Consider the following 17,858-nt stretch of genomic DNA (forward strand, 5'->3'; position numbering starts at 1 on the left):
TAAAATCTAGACATCATTCTTTTGGTAGCTTTTTATGATTGTATCACAATTTTAAGATTAATTAAACGAATATTTAATAATGATTTTAATATCGAAAGTAACGATTATTATACTACGAATTTTTATATGAATAGAGTATGTTAGAATATGTGAAACATAAGATCCGGCCAAGTAATAGGAACAAACGAAAAACAGTTTTGTACGAAGAAAAACAAGAAAGATATAAAGAATAACAGGCTTTGTTTTCGAGAAAATTGATCTTGGAAATCTGTTTGAAACATGTAAATTTGGTTAGTTACCGATTAAGCAGAGGGAAGTTATTCGACGTGCAAAAATAAGAGAAAAATGTGGAATAAGATCTTTCCATATAAAGCTTCATTTTCAAGAAAAACGAATTTCTTCGTGCTCAGTTGATAACACTGTTCAACACGTAATTTTGCAACCTTCAATTTCTTCTACCACCGTTCCTGGTATGCCATCTACACCAACCACTTTATTCCGGTTCATCTCAGCTCCGGCATCCAGTAGCGCTTCCTTCGTGATCAAGCCCTCGCTGACACTAATACTCCCGTGGGTTCTACTTATATTTCCCCTCGGTCTCGTTAAGAAAAGCTACGTCATGATAGCCCTGTACGCCCTTCGCTATGGATCCCTGCCCAACGAGGCACAGAACTCCTTTCAACCCTTCTCCTTGTTGGTTCGAATCAGTTTCCTCATCTGCCTCTTCTTTTTCCGCAACTCCTAAATCCACTGTGCCGCGTCTCCAGTTCCTCTCGCCATTGCTCTCTAGCTCTTCTTCTCGTCGTCATCAGCTCCTTTCTTAACTTCATCGACTGTTCACTCCGCCAATAATTATGATTTTTCTTGCTCATCGGAGGATAAACCCTTTTTAATTCGGAGGTACATGAGGTTTCCACTGTAACAGCATACATCGAGCCCTCCTGCATAGATGTCCCTCGGTACATGTTACTAAGCTTTCCTAATTAACCATTGCCACCAGGTGGCCCACTTAGCCAGATTGACACATACCATTTCATATTGAATAATACTTCACTTCATACATGTAGATGGCACCACTCCTTAATGTATCATAAAGCCCCTAAAGAAGGGGCCCGCTTACCTATTGGCAACCGTATGACACGTGCGCGTCTCATCACGTCGTTCAAATTATTATGTGAGCCCTACTTCCTACACTCCATTGCATATAAGCATTTGCATTTGCATTTCCCCTATCCCATCAACTCACAGTTGACCCTAGTGACAAGAAAACCTCACCTTGCCCCAATGCTACCACCCACATGTATCTTCTTCAATTCATCGATCTACTAATATTCATGTGCCAATCCAGCAGGTATTAATCGTGTCGAAGCCACCCAAAGGGCAGTGTTAGTGTATTATTGTGTTCCATCGTGTGCAATTGCATTCTCTATCATACTTCATAATCTTACACCATTTAAATCTATTATATTAATTATCATCTCGAAGCCAATATTAAATACTGTTGCGTTGAAAATTAATACAAAACCATTCTCGTTATTCAATTAAAAGTAAAATAAATAACGACTAAAACAAAAACAAAACACGATAAACAGACTTAGCGTGATGAGTTATTGTTATTAAAGGCGTTTTTAATCTTTCCATTCTTAACCATTAATTTAATAGTTTGTAATTAATTAATTAATTAATTTGTAGTTATGAAGCTATAATAACTCATCAATAAATGCGAACAACCAACGTCCTTTCGAATTATCTACAACAACGTACTCACGCATATTAAACATTTACTAATACGTTATATACATTAATTTATTACTTTTTAAATTATCTACTGTTTCCTATTAATTCCTTTCTTTCTAATTCCACTCTCTAATTCTTTCACTGTTTTCCATTATGAACTGACTTTATCTGATGAGTCATTATAGTTCCAAACATATTTATCCTAAGCTATTGTATTTAAATTACTTAAGGTTGAAAATAAATTTCTTCTTAAAACTTTATATTTATATAGTTCTTCAATTATATTATGTAGTATTCTACGTAATACTCCTTCATTATATTACCACTCTTTATTATATTTTATTGAACTCTGGCTTCTCCTAATTCAATTCTAATTTTATTTCCTTTTAAAGTTTTATCATTTAAATTGAGATTCGTAATTGCATTTTCTATAGATACTCGACTTTACCAACTCCTCTTCATATTTTAATTCAATAATTCAATAATTTATTGCCTTATATTCTTTGATATTGTTCATCTATGACTCATCACGCCACGATTATCGAGCATTACACTTCTTGTTTCTCTCACATTTAACATTAGATCCTCCAATTATTCCATTTATTTTTGTTCAGCGAAGATATTACCATTTAATTATACCCAAACATATTGTAACTCACTCACTCGATCATAATCCACGTCGACTCCCTTGTAATATACACCCTTTTTTTTTTATTAACGTGGAGGAAATCCGCACTGACACCAGGTCGCTTCTGGGGAAAAGCGGCGTGGTAGTGCCGGACTCCAGCCGACTAAAACCTCCACAATGACCGCCCCGGCTGCGATTGAAAGGGGCCCGGGAATTGGTGTGAGCGATACACCGCCCCCCCCCCCGCCTAATACCACCGCTTGATGGAGCCATGTATCATACACCCTGATATTCACTTAATACTATTCCACTCACACCAATTCTCCTATCACCTCATCCCACTTCACACCCCTTACAATTTATCGTAATAATTCATTGCACTTCCCTCCCCCTTTGTAATCCATTGTAACCCATTGCAATTTTGTTGAAATTCGCACAAGCATACTGTATTTTCGACCAGTCGTGGGGAGACGCTTTTGCTAGGAAATGCGTCAACGGAAGTCGTAAATTCCCGTTACGATTGTAATAATCGATGCCGCGAACAGATCGATCCCCTGATTTCCATTGAGATAATAGGGGTGGTTGAGGTTGTATAACGCTGCGATTAACAGGGTTATAAAGTATGTATTTCCAACAACTTTACACAAGATAATAACGCCGATGCGTTAGAGGTAAGTGAAGAATAAATGGATTGCTCTTAGATGAGAGAATCAGTGTAGAGACGATGATTGATCTAAAGACAGAGCTCGCGTCCTGGTAGATATGTTGTCGTCGACGAAGTCTTGAGATGTTGGGTATGTTAGAATGGAGAGTTAACTGAACTTCCGCTCTCATGTAATTACGGAGGAAAGCTCGGTTTGTAGGTATTTTTTGAACGAAGGAAGGGGATTCGTTGTTCACACTTTTCGTTATGAAAAGTGAGGGTAACGGTCCACGATGCGGCTTGATTATAACCTACGTTAATGCATAAAGGTATGAGGAAGAAGCCTCCTACCAACGTGGCTCATGGGTGACCTTGTTCATGGGAAAAACCAGCTTTGTCGTTAGACAAACATTCGTTTTTCCCATTAGGTGACTACCCGCTCTCTCCGTAATTTTTAATAGCGTCTAATAAACCTGACGACTTGTCTAAGAACCAGCCATAAACCGAAACACTTATAGGATTAGAAAATCCTTCCGGATAAGCACATTAACTTGAAAACATGTGCTAACAGTTAAATTAAAAAGTTAAGGTTTATGGTGGGTCCTTAGGTTTATTGAGGACCGGAATGACGGTACGTGGACCATAGGCTGCCAGGCATTGTCGTGACCAGTTTCGACCATTTTGTTTATTGACGGTCGGACGAAATGCGTCGTCTCCAGGTTTTGCGTGGCGCGTATCCCAGGATGGGAAAGTCCCTGGAGCGAATTATATACGCTGTGCCGCAAGGGTTTCAATACAAACGGTCGTACAATATCGCCTGATACGTCGTAATCAGGAAAACGTATCTTCCTTAATTGTAATGCGGATGTATCGGACTTGATGATGTTGCGCAGCTCGGTGTCGTTTTCTTGCGCTGCGGCGAGAGTTTTATGGTCCACAGATTTCCCTATCGCTTCGATGCGAGATAGAGCGTCGGCTACATTATTGTCCAAACCTTTAATGTATCGGATGTCGGTCGTGAACTGTCCAATGTAGTCAAGATGGCGAAATTGTCGCGGTGAACATTTGTGTAGATATTGATTGAACGCGCACATGAGGGGTTTCTAAAACGTTTAACTGCGGTGTACAGAGCAAGAAGTTTGCGGTCATATGCTCTATATTTTTTCGCTGCGCGGAGGTCAAGGATTTTGTAACAAATCTTAACGACTGCCATTTGTCGTTTACGCGTTGTTGTAGTACTGCTCCTATGGCGTAATCGGATGCGTCTACCGCGAGGCTGACGGGCCCGCCTGGTATCGGATGCGCTAGTGTCACACGCTCAGTAATGTCACATGTTGAGAAGCAGTAATAGGGTGGACAAAACATACTGCATGCCACAGCTATCGATACAATAACCAGATAGTAACGGAATAGCCGTCTCTGATATACACTCGGGGATAATCCCTACAGGGGGACTAAAACCTCAGCATAAAAACCTTTCCAAATTAGCGCTCGATATCTTTTTTATTATAGCACTCTGAACCCTCACTATTTTGGATTCGTACAATAAATTTTACTACTGTTAGGTAGATGATACATTTACACTGTACATGTGAATGTGTGTGTAAGCGTCAGAGGGCGTCCAGGTATCAGTTGAGACAAAGACGATTCGAAGCTGTTAGAAGAATCTGGTGGGGTCGGTTGACAACAAGCGTGCGTACAAGAGGGTTATCGAGGTCTTCGGAGTGTAATATATGTCGGAGATGAAAGAACACCGGAGCCTTTGGAATTTTGGATAATCTCGCAACATTGTAACCTAGAGTCTACTATAGCTGGAATTAAACAATTGTAGTTATTCAATCCGATTGTAATTGTTTGAGAGTTATGATAGTGAGCTTGTGCTCGAGGCGACAGCTAGTCGCCGAACGTAGCCGCGGTCACGGGATGAACGCTTTGTCTAACAAAGACATGGAGTAATTGTATAGCTCTCTTTAAAAATGAAATAGTTGTAACACACGGCAATAAACATTCCAACGGTCTCTGTCCCGTAACTCGCCACACGCAGACCCTATTCTTCGAGTAAGATGATTGCCAGATGTCGATGCGTCTCCGCAGTACATGTTCAGCTAGCCTGAGGGCCCGTTACAAATCTTAAGATTTAGCTAACTAAAGTCCTTCAAACAGACAAACAGTCTTTGTCCCAACTACGGGAAAATAGAGGAGACCTATTTTTCAACGAGCGGCGTCTCCCACTAGCAACTTTCCCTCGAGGGCGGCTAGCATCTTTTTCTAACCACCGATAGGGAGATTGACCAATTAGCAGCAATGCCAATTTTCCTTACTTTCTGAACGAAGGCTTTTCTCGACGAATCCGATGATCTCGTGTCCTTAGACACACCCCGTTATAGTTCTTCTTTGTGGCATCATCGGGACGGAAACTCACTCTCTCGCTTGCGATCTCATCGACGAAAAGGTTGACACCTTACGGTCAGTGAATATCACCAAAGAATCTGACATAGAGTACGTACACCTACCATCCCGTTGGCTGCGTATTTGTTAGTGAACCTAAGACCATTGTCACTAGTGTTGCAAGTGTGTGATCATCGTCAGTTTGCGTCAACTCTGTAACCTTTCTGTTTGTGTCAATAAAAGTCACTTCCGTGGTCTAAGAAGATGGATAGCTTCAGTGAAGAATCATTACCTACCCCAAGTCCTCACCGTGATAGCGACTCGAGCCCGGACTCGGATCGTGACTCGACATGTCAATAGGAAAGGATGTACTTACTCTTAATAGGTGTGTACCCCTACGAGGTAAGACTTGGGCGAAGTGCGGTGATGTGTGAAGAAGGTTTCGATTTTAGGAGGTAGAACAGAATATCCTGAGAAGTGGAGTTTTATATTAAATTATATTAAAGTTATATTAATTTTATAATAGTAATATTATTATTATGGCAATAAACATTGTGCAGGTACGATGAAGTTTAGCATTTTTTACCTATTTAACAGCAGATAGTTTATTGTAATTGACTATAGAGTTTATACGATTAATTGTTTACTAATATCGACTACAGAAGGAGGTTTTTAACTCTCCATATATCTATCAATGTTTATGTGTTTTATTAATTATTACTTGGTTGTAAGCATATATGAAGGAGGTACTTACTTGCTTTTACTAATGTACTTACTTGAGAGGTAAGTCTTGGCTTGCGTAGTGTTTAGGGAACGAGGTTTTTGATATCTAAAAATTGACTTTGAATTATTATTCATGAAGTGGATCTCGCTAGGATATCTATGCTCATTTTAATAATGGACCATTGTTACTTGATTTGTAGAGAGAGTTAGTTTATATTTAGTTTTTATATGTCGGAGAACAGTCAGGAACAGGGTTGTGGGCGTTTGATAGACCTCCCTTGGAGTTGGCCATCGTTGTGTGATAACGAAGATACGGCCTGATGCTACGAGTATGGACATTACCGATTCGACAATCAACAGCGGTGGTTGGGCACTTGTGATGTTAGTGACGTTGGTCTTAGGTCCGATGACGAATCCACGGTCAACGGGATGAAAGATATACTTGCTCTAACTCAAACTCACTGATCGTCAGGCGCTGCTCCCTTCGTCGGTGGGATCTCAGGAAAGAATGAATTTTCGTTTCAATGATGCCACAGAGGAAAACTATGATGGGGTGTGTCTAAGGACACGAGACCATCGGATTTGTCGAGGATAGCCCTCGTTCCGAAAGTAAGGGAAATTGACGTCGCTGTCAATTGGTCAGTTTGGGACAAAGACTGTCTGTCCGTTTGGAAAATCTTAATTGCCGGAAAAACCCAGGTTTTGTAGCGGGTCCTCGGGCTAACTGGATTTGTGCTGTGTACGTGCCTCAACATCAGGTATTCATTGTCCGAAGGAACCGTTGGAATGTTTTACTGTCACGTACCTCTATTGGTATTTCTTTTAACGAGGGTCATACTATAACTCCACACCTTTGTTAGGCGAAGCGCCCGTCCCGTTGACCGCGGCTACGTTCGGCGACTGGTGGTCGCCTTGAGCCCAAGTTTATTATCACAAATCGCAAACAAGTACAATTGGGCAGGATGACAGCAGATTGTTTAATTACGACTGTAAACTTTAATTACAATTTTACGGATTTTCCCGAAGTTCCAGAGGGAAGGCTCCGGTGTCCTTTCATCTCCGACATATATGTTTGATTCTATTTACTATATAATGACAATAAATTTATATTTTATGTATTTATGTATATGAGGTACTTACTTTGAGTGATAGTGATAAATTGATGATGGCATGTGTCTAGCGAAGGAGGTTTTGATGCCTGTAAGCAGGCCTCGAGTTAGTTTTGTTAAGAGGATTATTATATTCTCTTGTTTGATTTTGACTATGTGATTGTGTTACGCCGCGCGACTCTCTGCCTGGCCCAGGTCACACACCGCGGGCCAGACGGACACCAGATGTCCGCTCTTCCGTACGGCGTACCCTCAATAGCCTAAGTACCCGTCATAAACCCGAGTAATTTGCTCGTTAAGGTCCTTCAGACCCAACAAATGTCCTTTTCTAAATCAGTTTCTAAAGACTATTGTTTACTACGGCTTGGCAAGGGAAAGTTGGGTTTTTCCACGTACGATGCTTCCTAATAACAACTTTCTATCAAGGGCAGCTAAGACCCTTCCTAATCCACCAACCTTCGTTTAACCAATTAAAAACGAAGCCTATTCCCTCACTCTCCTAAATAACATCGGCTCCAACAAATCCGATGGTCCCGTGCGCTGGAGGGACCGATCCTTAGCCTTCCACCGAGACAGCATCGTCTCCCAACGACACTGATTTCACATCCTTCGAACGGTCAACATCCTTCGAGCGGGTATACACTCCCGCAGATCAGTCACTCACTCATCTCGTACATACGCACCAGTGTAACTATCCTCGTTATAAGTTGTGGAATAAACGGTGACCTAACTTACTACTGTGTAATATTCAATCAACCACCTCTGTTATCCTACCCGAAACAGGGGAACGACTATTTCGCGGCGTCGATTCACCGAATCGTAGCGAGAATTTACGCCTCTCGCTGACGCGTTTTCCTCGCGACCGCGTCTCTCCGCGATCGGTCGTAACAGATTGTTATGTTACGCTTTATGCTTTATATTTATTTTGTCTATTCAAATAGATGTACTAGGAATGATGTACTTACTTCTAATAAGTGCGTGCTCCTACGAGGCAGAGAATTGGGTGATGAATGTGTTGAGGAGCAAAGAAGGAGCTGATCTTAGAAAGTAGAATGAAGAATTATCCTGCGAAGAGGAGTTTATTTTAATTATATTATTATATTAATTGACATTGAGTAGGTATTATGGAGTGTAGAGTATTTTTACTTATTTATTAGGATACTGTTATTATAATCGACTTTTGATTTTAGAGTTGTACGATTAAATTGTGTTATTAATAATTGACTAGAGAATAAGGCTTTAACTTTCCATATATCTATCAATGTTTGTGTGTATTATTAATTATTACTTCGTTGTAAGCATGTATGCAGGATGTACTTAGTTGCTTTACGTACTTATTCTTACTTGAGAGGTAAGCCTTGGCTGGCGTAGTGCTAGGTGAGCGAGATTTTTCGATATCTGAAAGTAGATTTGAATGATCATTTAGTAAGTGGACCTCATTATCATATAATATATATTTTATTTATTAATGTACTATTAATATGGTACTATGAGATTTATTATATATTAGGCTATTTTACTATAATAGGTGACTATGTATTAGGTATAGTTATTATGTTTTAATAATTGACTAGTGATATAAAAGTATGGAGTTTGGTTTTTGTCTATAGTATTATAAGGGATGTACTTACTTTAAGAGGTTGTGATATTAAGTGGGTTGCTTACTTACTGATTTAATTTATTTAATGGTTAACTATTGATATATAAGGAGGTACTTACTTCAAGAGATAGGGTTAATTCGAGGATGGTCTAACGTCATGCGAAGGAGGTCTTGATGCCGGTAGTGATGAACTAGTTTGCGATCGTTAGTGCTTTTAGCGGTGATTGATATGTTTATTAAGTGGTGAATTGCTGGTGGACGTGAGCGCACCAAGCCTGAACCTCACCGAGGGGCGCGGCGGGCCTAGCGCGCTTCGCCAACGCCACACGGAGTTCCCAGGCGATCACCCATCCAAGTACTCTCCGTGTCCGGCGCTACTTAACTTTCGTGATCTGACGGGAACGAGTGCACTCAGCGCGGCCAGGGCGTTGGCATTTCTATTTTTTACTTAACATGTTTGTAAGTAGTTGTAGCATGACTGTAATTTGTTGTGTTTGTTGTCTGAGTACTGCATTTTGCTCACATATTTTTGTTGACTGCAGCGTCGTTATTGTTGTTGTTTTGATTTTGGTTGTTTAAGGGTGGTGTTTAGTTAGTTACTTGTGCATAACTTCGGCTACCAAAGGTGTTGATGGGGTAGAACTGATGCCGATGGAATTTGACGAAATCGTTATTGTGTTTAAATGTTACATTCGTCCATTAATTGTCGTAGAATATCGAGACTACGTGATAAGTAACACACATTTTGAGTCGATCCGTTAATTTTCCCACGATCAATCTATCAAGTTACGAGACGAGAAATTTTTAATTTATAATAAAAATGTATGAGATTACGCTTTTTCGATGTACGCTTTTTCGAAGATCTGTAGCGCAAAGAACAATTCTCTCTCCAACGGTTTCTTTGATACATATTATAGCATCGCCGGAACACTGTTTACGAAAGGCCGACGAAACACATACAGTGTCGCGATAAAGCGTAGGTGCCGACGGGCCGAAAGTGTCGGGAAACTTCAATAGGCCTAATGGCCCACCGATATCCCTTTGGTCCTTCCGTAAAATAATCGGAAGAAGGCGTATATAACCAAAATAGCAGACGGTTACGAACACGTGCGTAGCGGGGATATTGAAAGATGACAAAGGGAAGAAAATTATTACTGGACGTCTAGGTTACATCATCGAGAACACAAAAAGGAAACAAATATGTCCTGACCATACAGGATCTATTGACCAAGTGCTCCCTTAAAATTCCTACTGTAGCGGTTCATGGCCATAAAGAAAGTTCCAGGGCTGAAGCGCACGTGCTGGCCTGTGAAATGTGACGTCCGAGGTCAGGACGTCGTCAAAGAATAGACCCTATGATTTACAATAAAGCGCAAGTGCTTTCGATAAAGGAAACTGATTCCCTACCCCAGAAGAAAACATTCTGTTTCAGGCACCTCGGTATCCTATATGAATGGCAACGAGGAAAGGCTAGAGAGACGCAGAGAGATACAACTGATCAGTGAAGTCGAGTAAACGGTGAGTATGCGAAGAACAATACCAGTACGGCCCAGGTAACGCGTGCTGGTAAAACTATCAGGTCTTCCACGTATAATTAATAAACTCATTGTTAAATCAATCCGCGGAGTATTTCTTTGGCACCGTACACGTCCTACCACCTCACTGATAAAATCGAAAATAAAATCTAAGGAATATTACAACAGACGGATCAATAAACAAAATTTCAAAATGGTAGATTTGTTACATTTAATGAAAGAACTTAGTAGAGGGAAATCTCAAACGGATATACAGAACCTCATAAAGTTCCCAATATTTTCAAGTACCATAATATTGAAATCGAAGTAAAAGGAATGCCATGGTCAATACATATAAATAAATTAAAATTAACGCGCTCGCAATAGATAGTGACGAGCATTCAAACAGGCGGACCAAACACAACAAACAAAAGCAACACGTTAATAATGAAAACTTTTCCTATTATATACAGTACGGGCATCGTTTTTTATGAACAAGAACAAGGAGAGGAACTCTACGGTCCTTGGGATGGAGAACTTCCAGCCTATCACCCGGAGGTGTATGGATAATTACTCACTTACTGTTACCAATTACTCCAACACGCTTATTAAAATATCTTCGACCGTATCATTTGTCAAAACTGTTATTACAATGTAGATGAAATGCCAAAAGCAAAAAGGAATCGTAGACGTAGAGGCTATAATCCAGAATGATCGAGCTCTGTATACGACTGTTAAACTCGATATTTTGTTATCGAACTCACGATAAGAATAAATATAATGACCGAGCCCTTCTCGCTGGGGCATTCGATTGTTGCATATTCACTACCGTAATCTCCAGGTCGCATTGACAAATTTTGAACAGATGTTACGATAATAAAATGAGCCGTGACACTTTAACAATTTATGATTTTACAATCCGCGGGAAAATAACATACTCAATATTCTGATTTGTGACTCAACAAAAATAAAGAAACACATTTATACGTCCTCTGTACTGCATATCTCGTTGAACATGTGGAAAATCGCTAGTAGCACATAGATTATGAAGATACATTTTGCTTGTTATGATATAGTAATCCTACTTTTTCAGCACTGTATCATATTTGGATTTAGGCTTGAAGAACGCTTCTACTTTACTAGTGTTGCTGTTTTTAAGATCTGTTTCTCGTAGTAGGTCTATAGAATTGTACTATATATTCAATATTACTTTATGAATATATTATGAAAATTATGTAAGAAAATTTAAATAAAAGGCAAATTTGAGGTAACAAACTGATAGAGCATGTTATATAAAATATGTTGTAAAACGAATAAACTCACTTCACTTCACTTTTCGTTCACTTTTTATAACACTTCGTGCTTTGCTTTTTTGTAAAATGTTTCGACGTATTCATTTTTTTATTATTTTTATGCAAAATTATGTTATTCTGCCAGAACTTTGTAATTTAATTCTCTCAAGTTAACTTACTGTTTGAAACTGACTCCCTTCTGCGAAAACATTTTTTGACTAAATTTACCCAGATATTTTCTGTATCCAATACTCAGATCCGATGAATATTCGGAGCAGTTCAAGGCTTGAATTTCGAAAGAGGTCCCGGTGCACCTTTATTAAGCGTCAAGTAGGCCAAGGTGAAGAAATTTACCTTTATATATGATAACAGAGTTTATTATGCAGATCTAACAGAGTAACGGTACAAAATGTTACAGAATGATTCAAAGTATTACAAGAGACTGCGTCAAAATATTTTAACAGATTGATTCGAGCGCTTATTTTGGGGGGTTTTTATATCGTGCTTTCTATACTGTGTGACACTATCGTGGGGTTTTAGTCGGTAAGTCCGACACTACCCCGACAGTGTCCATGAGGATCTCCCCACGAAAAAAAGTTCAAGGCTTGAATATTTTTAGAAAAATAATAATTTCACTGATCTTAGTATTAATTTCAGTGATTTCAGTAAAAATAAATGTAATTTTCAGTATTACTAACAATTTGTTTTATCCTCTTCCTACCACATTTTGAAATACAAATTTTTAAACCTAAAGTTCAATCTAACAATGAAGGTCATCATCGAGGTTGATACATGTTCCAGTTTCGAATATACATCAAAAGAAGTATTTCCTTTCTTAAGTTGAGGTCACAATAAGCATCTTCAATCAGCATTTTATTCTTTTGTCTTAATGGTGAAAACAAGTGATCGAAGAGATAGTACGCATCAAAATATAATACAATATGCTCAAATATACTACACAACCTGCTACAATATACTGCAAGAGTAATTGAGACCGAACACGGAAGACCAGGAACGATAGCGTCATAAGCAGCTTGTTCCTTTTTGTTCTTTATTTGGAGTTTTAGATTTCTTCCCTTACAATAAGTAGCTCTTTGTGATCTATCTGTTTCCTCTCCTTTTTCCATCTACTTAGGGACTCATTTTTTGGAATCCGCGGACACAGTACGTAATTGATCTTCATCGAGCAATCTTGTCAATACGCATCGTCATTTGCCACTCCCTCATTTGAAGAGATTTGATGATAGTATTCCTATTACGGCATGTATATATTTCATGATATGGAGCAATATCATATGATGGTAATAAAAATTTCTCGAACGATAATCCATTTATTTATATTTTTCAATATCTGTCCTTACGATTGCGTATTTATTTGTTCCACGTATCATATTTATCTATTTGCATAACTGTAGGTGACATTTTTTTAAACAATTTTGCTAATATTTCATAACTTTTTAATTCATATTTCAAAGTGGTAACAGGTGTTTCTTTCTTTTCAAGTCTCCTCCATATCGGGCTTATTTCTAGTAGCCACGCTTGCTTACAAAGCAATTTTATATCTGCACAAGAATATCTTTCAGTACATTTTACTATGTGGTTTACAATATCTGTATTTTCTAATAAGTGGTTGCTAAGGTATAATTTGAATATACCAAGTCGAGCAACTTCATTGGGTAATGATACGTATATTTGCTTTTCGAGACGCCTGAGTAAAGCTGCATCAATGCCCCTAATAACATATTTACAATAAATATTATCGTTCTATTATACTAATAATAATGAAGGAATACTTCAAACAACACAATAACATATTTGGAATTTGGAGAAATATTACGATATTTTCTACTTAGAAAACATTGAAATAACGTGATATACGTACCAAGGGGAATTAGTTGTAGCCAGAAGAACTACATTAGAATTCTCATTAGACACTAATCCATCCAATCTAGAAAGAAGTTCTGACCTGAATCTCTTTGCAGGTTCAGACAATATACAGTCTCCTTTATTTGTGGCGATCCAGTCAATCTCGTCGATAAAAATAATTGTAGACGAATGACTATAGGCAAGTTCAAATAAAACCTGTTCAGTTTAACAAATGTATTATTCATTAAATATTATATTCGAAATTCCTTAAATTCATTGCCTCATCACGAATATGATATCATTTCGTTTTCCAAACAACTATTCTATTTATATATAAATGACGAAAAATAAAATCAAATCTTTTTATACCTAGAATCTCTCCTTCATAGACAAAGGAACAAAGAAACTTACATAGACAAAGCAACTTACACGTATATACTTCTCGGAATCGCCTCTCCATTTGCTGACCAATGAGCTGGCAGTTATGTTAAAAAAAGGTGCAATGGCATTCTGTCGCGACTGCCTTCGCTAACTTCGTTTTCCCTGTTTTGTATATTTCTTGTAAACACGTACAGAAATGAAAAGAATACGAGTATCTTACCTGTACCAGGTGGGCCGTACAGCAAAATACCTTTCCAGGGGGAAAACGGGCCATCAAAAAAGATATGATACTTAAGGGGATACACAACGGCCTCCTTAACAGCGGTTTTACATTCCTCTAGGCCTATAACGTCATCCCAATGTACATTTAATTTGTTTACTATGATCTCCTGTGACGATACAAAGATAAAATGGCGTCTTCTCTATATTAAGTAAGTGTTACGTAATTTGATATTTGAAGCGTTACTGAAATCACGTCATTGTCGATATACGTTGGACGGTTTATCGACGGGAATTTTATCGTTTAAAAGCTTTACGATACGTATATTAATCGAAAATAACTTACGCATGAGATGTCCTCAGCAATCTTTCGTAATTCCGGATTATCTGAATAAAGCTTTGCAATGCATTTCAATATCTTCGATTGCATGGATTGTTCCATTGGGACGTTAAATAGCTCTTCTGATGAACGTCCATCACTCTCATTGGGGAATATTGACGTCACTGTCATTGCGAGATTAATATGATTCGCATTGTCATCAGTTATCTTCTGCTGTAGATTCGTCTCTTTCACAGGCTCACTTCTCGCTTGTTTACTAACAGATTTGGCTTTTGTCTCAATACTTCTACAAACACTGGATCATATTGTAATACGATACGTTGAATACGATACGTTGAATACGTTGAATACCGTTTAATATCGTTAAATAATTTAAATTCTTACGTTTTGCTTGCATTTGTCACTTCCCTCGTCATTTCCCTTCCAGTTATTTTCTTACACAATATGGGATATTTTTGAAATTTCATCTTGTAATAATTTTCATACTCTGCAACGATAATTTCCAAATCGATGTTGTCGCAAACCCGATGTTCGGGAGATAGACGAGCTTCCCGGAATAATACATCGCTAACGTCTATATACATAAAAAAATGTAGTTTTTAATTAATTATAGTTTTTAACTAATTAAAAATATTTTTCGCAATGACTGAACACTATAAGATAACCATCAAACAACTGTTTTATCTCTAGGTAAGACAGGCAAAAGAATGTATTTACTATATAAATCCTCGAAGATAATTTCTTGTCTTCTGCTTTTTAATTTCCAATTTTTAGATGGATAAGAATAATTTGAATTTATACTTCATATATTTGTTTATAACTAGTTAATCTACATAATCGATTGAGTTATTCTTAACTACTGAATTACCGATGTCGAATTTTCAAATTTGGTTTCGCCTTCTCTTTCCATGATGTCCACTGATTTCTATTTCGATTGGTCACTGACACTATTCAAAAGAATTGGAACTAGGAATATATTTTAATTATAATATACTCACCCATTGTGTTCCAAATAATCACATACAAGGTATAATATGTTCCGATGACGTTCCGAAATACGACTCTCCTCCTAATGCAACATGGATATAGAAAGATGGATGCAACATGGAAATAGAAAGAGAACACCATGTATAGATACTTCCTGTCCATGTTTAATCAGGCATGCACACTAGTGGACACTGACGCTGCTCGTATACCGCTGTTACATATTTCCTGTACAAGTGCGCGTCATTAGACAAGGACGGAACATCCTCTCTCTACTTCTCTATCGCGTTTTTAGTTCGCTCACGCGCTCTGTACTTATATCTATTACATTTCCACCATAGGCAGCGGCCGTGCAGTGACTTACAAAAGTTCCGAACGGTTCCATCCTGGGCGGACGGTTAATTGCGTTCGGTACTTCGAGGCAGGAAGGTGAGTACAGAATCGCTCCTCTTAGTACTCTTATTAGAAGTGTTATCATCGAATATAAGTTTTTTCAATAAATTCTTATCGTTTTACAATCTTTCTAGAATACAATGACGTCAGCAATCGATCATTTTCGCGAATTTATTGTAAATTAATTGGGGGAATATCTGGAGTTCTTTATCGGTTTCGACTGTAAAATCAGCAACTATTCGAATTTTTCATTCATAATTGTGACATTTTCGACACTTCCGTTGCCAAGACCCTCTTGAGAGATTTTTGGCACGTTCCATCACCCTTGTTAAACGAGTGCACATTGGTGGATATATTGATTTTAAAAACCAATACGTGTACGAGATTTATTATCTCACTGGGACAAAGAAATCCGTTTTATTCGCGAATTTTCCGTGTTTCTTCTTAATTTTCGTGAGTGTCTGGCGCGGAGCATTATTTGAATGAACTTTTCATCGTTCAGATTATATTTCGTTTAAAAAGATTGAAATTGATGTCGAGAAGAAATGAAACAAGGTGCTCGGGCATTCCATCGTTTCCCGGGGAAAGAGAAATATGAAAAAAACGGTCGTTCTTCCTTCTGCCATTTTCGTCCATTACCAAAATGGTATGACCCAAATGTCCCGGGCCGTGAATCAATCAAGCGAATTTTGAATAATTTTTTAATAATATCCAGTTAATAATTTGTGAAACAAATTAATTTCATTTTATTGTTGGAAACAAATTAGTTGGATTTTTCTTTCTTTAGCAGTTTTCGCCGGAGTTGACCTGACGTGCTACTTCAGTTTCCATCATCGCTTCTCGAAACTTCCAACGTCCTTGGTGTTGGAGTCTCCTTGACCAGGTGAGTACATAGCTTCTAGATACTCGTCGCTGTTCATCCTTACGAGCCTCTCGAGAAAAATCCGCAGTTAATATTCTGCTAATCCCTGCTGCTTTTAAAGACCATAAGTAGTCGTCCGTAAGGTTTAAAAGATTTCGAGTAGATTTGTATTACGTATTTTATCTTCTAATTTTTAAAGAGAGGGTCGTGTTTAATCAATTGAAAATGACGAAACTGTAATGGGACATTATTATCAAATATTAAACGTGGTTCCATTGGGTACTTTTATGGTCTTTGCGAGATATATATGCATTATACGTTGCTACTAGCAACGCGTAGCGATGAACGATGGAGAGCAGTACCTTCGTTATCTCGTCTCGGTTGTGTACATATCAGTAATGCACAGTACTCGTACTAAATATCTTACAAATTCCATACAGATTTTCAGATTAGTTTCGAATAATACCAACACGACCATGATAGTCACAGTACAGTATTAAATGGTGCCACTATGCATAATACACTCCTAAAATGTTTCTACAAATATATTTGTCCGAATATTTTTGTCAGCTACTATATCCTAACCACGGTTTATTAAACAATATATAGATTTAAAAAAGAATATATAACGACATTACTTGTTTAGGCTAGATTGGTTTAACTTGTATAGTTTTAGTAACTGTGTAAGATCAAACAAGAACTTATCGTTAGTTTGGCGAGATCTGATTACACGAAGCAACATAATTGCTTTGAAACTCAGGACAGAAAACAATGTCAACCGGTAGACGCGTTTGTCTGGTGAACGTGTAACGCGTGAATAATAGATAGCGACAATCACGCGAACGCTAGTTACAGCTGACTTGGCTTACATTGTAGCATTCAAACTAGAGTATACGAGCCGTAAGCACTATTGAAAGTTCAAAAGCCGACTAGTGAGCTTCATCCTATCTCATTTTTTAATCAGGCGATGGATCGACGAATCGTATTGATTTCGAGGATTATTATAGTTCTGTGGAAATTTTAAAGCGTGGTTTGTCTAATCTTGTCTCGTTAGCTACAGACTCTTTGGCGAGCAGCCTGAAACTTGATCCAGTTTCGAGAAAATGAAAAATTTGTTTCTTCTCTTTGCTTCCCTGTTCCTTCTTTCCTCCTTTTTCCCTTTTTACATCGCGTTAGGAC

At 38.1% G+C, this 17,858-nt stretch overlaps 2 long non-coding RNA genes and 2 pseudogenes across 3 annotated transcripts; 1 reads left to right on the forward strand and 3 right to left on the reverse strand.

Annotated features, from left to right (window-relative positions):
* Positions 1-6,144: 6,144 nt before the first annotated feature.
* LOC117215905 lies at positions 6,145-8,980 on the reverse strand. Of its 2 annotated transcripts, none has more exons than XR_004489242.1 (5): positions 8,948-8,980; positions 8,563-8,626; positions 8,194-8,293; positions 7,260-7,317; positions 6,145-6,225 (listed from the first exon to the last, which is right to left on the reverse strand). It is a non-coding gene; the product is annotated as an uncharacterized LOC117215905 (long non-coding RNA). The 2 variants fall into 2 exon arrangements; XR_004489243.1 differs by having other exon boundaries at positions 6,183-6,236.
* A 155-nt stretch (positions 8,981-9,135) lies between these two features.
* On the forward strand, positions 9,136-11,674 carry LOC117215906. The gene is made up of 3 exons (XR_004489244.1): positions 9,136-9,287; positions 10,261-10,346; positions 10,816-11,674. It is a non-coding gene; the product is annotated as an uncharacterized LOC117215906 (long non-coding RNA).
* Positions 9,143-9,261, reverse strand: LOC117215908 (annotated as a pseudogene).
* A 1,331-nt stretch (positions 11,675-13,005) lies between the features above and the next one.
* Positions 13,006-16,365, reverse strand: LOC117215907 (annotated as a pseudogene).
* Between the last annotated feature and the right edge of the window lie 1,493 nt (positions 16,366-17,858).

Source organism: Bombus bifarius, unplaced genomic scaffold, assembly GCF_011952205.1.
Source record: "Bombus bifarius isolate JDL3187 unplaced genomic scaffold, Bbif_JDL3187 scf7180000009858_frag, whole genome shotgun sequence".
NCBI lineage: Eukaryota > Metazoa > Arthropoda > Insecta > Hymenoptera > Apidae > Bombus > Bombus bifarius.